Source organism: Condylura cristata, unplaced genomic scaffold, assembly GCF_000260355.1.
Source record: "Condylura cristata isolate star-nosed mole 26May11 unplaced genomic scaffold, ConCri1.0 scaffold00017, whole genome shotgun sequence".
In the NCBI taxonomy this organism is placed as follows: Eukaryota; Metazoa; Chordata; class Mammalia; order Eulipotyphla; family Talpidae; genus Condylura; species Condylura cristata.
In genome coordinates, this window is record NW_004567118.1 from 3028935 (window position 1) to 3034036 (window position 5102).

Genomic DNA, 5102 nt, shown 5'->3' on the forward strand with positions numbered 1-5102 from the left:
GGTTGATTCCCACGTGGTAAGTAGCTCCCAACCTCGCTCCCACGTGGTACCTACCAAGGGCCAGGAAGAGGGAGCGCAGGCAGTAGAGAGCCGCCGCATCAGGGGCATTTAAAGTGTCTTGACGTCACGCACTGCCAGGAACTCAGCTGAGTTTTCAGCAGGACATTCCGGTCATCTTCCCTCCCTCCCCCTGGCTTCCGTGCCCAGGGCCTTAGCTCTTCCCCCGCCATTGCGGAGGGAGGAGCAGTGAGCCCTTAGAACAGCCAGCGTAGGGGGGCGTTCCCAGTCATCGAATGGCCCCGCCCTCACTCTCAGAGGCTCTCCTCATTGGCTAGTGGGTGGGGCTTCCGGAGCACCGTACTTGTACCAGGACCTCTGGGTGGCCCAGAAAACTGGCCGTCTGATTAATTATGCAGGAGCGGGGCGTCCCGGCCAGGCAGGGGCTGGGCGGCGATTGGCTGGAGGGGCTGTAATTCAGCGGTTTCCGGAGCTGTGGTGGCGTAGACCGGGAGGGGGAGCCTGGGGTTCCGACGTCGCGGCAAAGGCAGCGAGCCCGAACCGGATCCGCGACGAGCACCCCGGCTTGGCGCTCTCTTCGCGTCGGCTAGGAGAGGCCGCGACCTGAGGGAGCCCGGCGGCCCGCATCCCGGCGTAAGTGCTGCCCCGGCCTGTCGGGCCTCAGCTGGAGAAACAGGTGACTGGAGTGAAGGGTGGGGTCGCTCCCCGACGACCCCCGAGCCTCGGCACCGCGGGGGGTGCTGGAGTGGCTGGGGGTCTCTGAGGTGTTGGGGGAGTTATGGGTGGAAACTTGAGCGGGGCGGGGCGATACCAGGGACGCGAGGGTCGCTCTGAAGGAACAGCTCCCGGGGATGACAGGAGCGGGCCTCTGAAGGGACAGCGGGCACTGGAAGGAAGTTTCGTTCTTCGGAAAAAGGGGAGACGCCGAGGAAGAGAACGGGCTCGCGGGGGAGGATCGTGGGGCGAAGGTTACTTTTGGGTGGGGGTAGCAGGAGTGAGGGACGTCCCCCGACTTCCTGCTCCCTGGGGCTCTGGGGACATTCCGGCCGCGGGAGCGATTGTCATGCCAGGGGAGATCTCGGGCAGTGGGGGTTGAAAGGAGCCTCCTCCCTGCGGGCCGGGCTGCTCCCGGCTGAGCCACTTCCTTAGCCTTGCCCTATTCCGGCTTCTGTAGGAGCCAGCCGTGCCCTTTAGAGGTAGAAATAGGTGTCTTCTCCTTACTGTGTACAGCGGCTGGTTGTGGGTAAGATTATTGCATAAGAGTCAAGTTTCCTGTAGGGAAATTGACAGTCCTGTACTCTTTCTAAATTCCCACCCATCTTTTTCGAGGTTAAGCCTTGCTTCCCTCCTCCTCTTAAAAAAACAAACACAAAACCAAAATATGACCTATCAAGCCAGTTCTAGAATGAAATAAACCTTTTTGCCATCTTGACATTGTTCTTTTACAAACACCTGGTAAACTCGGCCGAAGATAAATTATTAAGCTCTTGCGTTTACTGGATTGTGGTGTTGCTTAATTGCATAGGGCAGAACGAACCAATCGAGAGTGGGAGTTTTCTGTCTCAGAGCCAAGGTCTTGGGTAAATGCAGAGGAGAAGGAAACAAAGACTGGCTGGGTTGGCAAAGATATGTGTGCAAACTTTACCTGTGTTTGGGTTTGTGTGGTTGTGCCTAAATGAACAAAATTCAGACCCTCAGCCAACTTGTTTTTTCCATGGTTAGTACATATCACACTCTGTTATATCTAGTGGGTGTATGGTGTTGACAGATCTTTTTTCCTTATTAAAAATGTATATAGTGTGTAAAATAAAAAAAAGTATATAGTGTGTAGCGGCTGGCTTTTAAATGTGCATTTACAGACTATTCCATGTATGTTTGTAAGTTTAAAATCAGAAAGTAAATTATCTCAATTTTTAATGTAAATTCTAGAGTGTGTTATACCAGGACTCAGCCAATTTTCTATTAAATATGTTGGTGTTCCCTGAATCAACACATTTATTTCTTTATTATATGTGCCAAACTGGTGTACCAGCAGCATTTTTTCTCAGACATTTGCATGGTGGATGGGGGAAAGAGTTTGCAGTATACAAAAAAAAAAAAAATTGGGGGTGGAAATGTGGATGTGGAGGACTGATCTGAGTTCTCTATTTGTTAGCACATTCACCACAAAGAACCACCAGCAAAGTGACGAGCCTTAATTTTACATGAGGAAAAAAAAAAACATTTAAGTCTCCACAGCTATGACTTGACCTTAAAGGGTCGATAGTTTATATATATAATATTAGTTCCATTTTGTAGATGAGGGAAATTGAGGCCAAAGGAAACAGGTAGTTATAGAAGGCAGCCGAGGACCACAGTGGTAGAACTTACACCTTTTGTTTATTGTATTCTTTTGACTGTCTGGCTTAAGTATTAGGTCTTGACTTACAATGAATTTGCCCTTCTGGGAAAGATGTCTGTGAAATTCTGTCATTTACCTGGACAGTGAAATAAAACTAAGACTCCACAGATGCTATTTAAAAAAACTGGTGGAAACAAAGAAGTGTAGGTAGCTTAGGTTGCCTTTCTATCAGCAGCTGTGTCCAACTTAGGAAGTCATCAACATTCTAGTTGGCAGGGTTTGCCTTCAGAATTTAGCTATCTGCCAATGGAAAGAACTGTTTATTTAAGCAAACTTATAGGTGAAGGACATTTGTGACCAGTGCATTTAAACCAAAGTGCCTTGTTGCTTATTAGGACTCACTAGTGTCTCCAGAAAGTTGCTTTTCTTCCCTGCCTGTGTGTTTTCAACAGTCAGAATGGGGCCGAAATAGAGACCATTAACTCAGATGTGAGTCCAACGCTGGTGGTGTACAAATTAACAAACACTTTGCAGCTTTGTGGAAGTAGTTCTGAAGAATAAGATACGTTGTTCATAGGACTTTCCATCTCCTGAGGATACTTAATAAATGCTTTATCCATACATAATGTCCTCAAGAGAATCATGCCAGTGCTATCCAACAAGGTAAGCTATAGATACAAAAAATGTAGCCTGGATATAGAACTTTTTTTTTAAGATTTATTTTTTATTTATGCACACAAGAACTGGGGTGTAGGCCAGCAGTGTGGGGAGGGTGAGAGAATTCACCAGAGACAGAATGGGGAGAAGAACAAGCAGATCGACTGAAATACACTGCTCAGGGGAACAGCGGGAGAGATAGGAGAGGTCTGCTGCACCATGTGGATCAGCTCTGTATATGGGGATAGATAGAACTCTTGGCTGCTAACAGCTTCATGGTGCTGACTTTAACCCCTGTACCACCAGGGAAGCCCCTAGAACATTTCTTATAGAAAGTTCTGTTGGACAGAGCTGCTCTTGCTTGGCACTAGAGTCTTCAGAAGGAGAGGATATGCGGTCTGGAGTTGTCTAGGAAGTTTTCTTGCCAAAGGAGAGATTTGATCTGGGTTGGGATTAATGGTTGGAATTTGATAGGAGTAAAGAATGTGGGGTGAGGAGGTAGATGGGGTGAAAGTGATATGGTACCAATTAAACATGGTAGATTAAGAGAGTAATTAGGGGAGGAGTATCTACTTATAAAAGCCTTACTCGAATGCAAGAACAAGGAATTTCAGTTTTCTTCTTTTATAGGAGAAACTTTTAAAAGCTTTTGAGGCTGAGTACTGTCATTTAGTCATGGAGTGCCTACTGTGTGTGAGCACATAATTGGATTGGGGTCATTTGTCCAGGGCACACAGTCCCGGCTTAGGGACTTGTGATTGAGGCTGCCTTGTAAACTGCACCAGAACCCAAGGAAATGTGTTCTGAATTGGTGCTTTAATGTGTTAAGTATATTTTTAATCAGCTACAAATGATCACTCACATTTTGTCTTCTGTATTTAAAAATTGTTACTGTGACTTTTGGTTCATTCATAAAATATATCAGAAGAGCACTGGAGGGTTATCCCCAAATCCCAAAGAATGCCTGATATCCTGGAGCAGCCTTGGTGTGGTCTAACCTGGTGACATCACTGAGCTGTTTCAGTCTTTTTTTGGTTATGGTGAGAAGAGTTACTATTGTGGCTTCATACTTGTTGCTAGGAACTTTGGCTTAGTACAATGCACTTTAGTTGGGAAGGCGAAGTGGTACTTTGGCGAGAAACTGAAATGTCTCCCAGTTTTTTAAAGGAATAGCATGTGGTAGAATAAATTCTGTTATGGTCAGTTCCCATCATGTTAGGATTATCATGACTCTTAGTTTAGATGAGCAAACATTTATATGAAGAGCCAATTATTGTGCTAGGTAGGAATCATGGATAATGGAATACACTGTCTATTTTCATGGAATTGGAGGTATTATTGTTCTAGATGCCAGGGTGTCATTTAGCCTAGAAGCGGCAATGGAAAGGACACAATTTTTCCTGGGAGGTAGATTTGCCTCTTCTGTTTCTTGTACTAAACTGTTAAAAGGTTGTTTCGGGGCCCTCCCTGGTAGCACAGCGAGTTAAAGTACAGCATTATGAACTAAAACCACTTCAGCAGGAGTTCAATTCCCAGCCTGGGGGGTGATCTACATGGCGTGGCAGACCTCCTGACCTGCTGCTCCCCTCAGCAGTGCACTTCATCAAACAGAGTGCTCCCCACTCTGTTTCTGGTGGATCCTCTCACCTCCCCTAGACCTCTGACCTATAACCCAATTCTGTATGCATAAATAAACAAATCTTCAAAAAAATAAAAAAGTAATTTGGGATACATCTATCCAAGACACATTCATCGGTAGAAAAAGTTGCAAAATATCTGGAAAAATAAACACACTATTACCAAGATATATGTAAGATATACATAATTTAAATGTCTGCACATTTAAATTGTTTTGCAATAGCAATTACTTTATAAACAGGACAAAGTAACATTTTTTTTTTTTAAAGATTTTATTTTATTTGTGCATACAGAACTGAGATACAGGCCAGAGATGTGGAGGATGAGAGAATTCACCAGAGACAGAGTGGAGTGCAGAACAGGCAGATCAACGAAATACACTGCTGAGGGGAGCAGCGGGCGGGTCAGGAGAGGTCTGCCACGCCATGTGGTCACCTCCGGGGCAGGC

The 5102-nt window shown here is 45.9% G+C and overlaps 1 protein-coding gene across 4 annotated transcripts in view; it reads left to right on the top strand.

Annotated features, from left to right (window-relative positions):
• The first annotated feature begins 406 nt into the window (after positions 1-406).
• Positions 407-5102, top strand: part of STAT3 (signal transducer and activator of transcription 3 (acute-phase response factor)) — a 52937-nt gene continuing 48241 nt past the window's right edge. For 3 of the 4 annotated variants that reach the window (XM_004684167.2, XM_012726363.1, XM_012726364.1), the window contains exon 1: positions 514-694. The gene's annotated coding sequence lies outside the window, so the exon portion shown is untranslated. Of the gene's footprint in view, positions 695-5102 lie in introns of all 4 variants that reach the window. The other variant, XM_004684164.2, reaches the window with a different exon arrangement.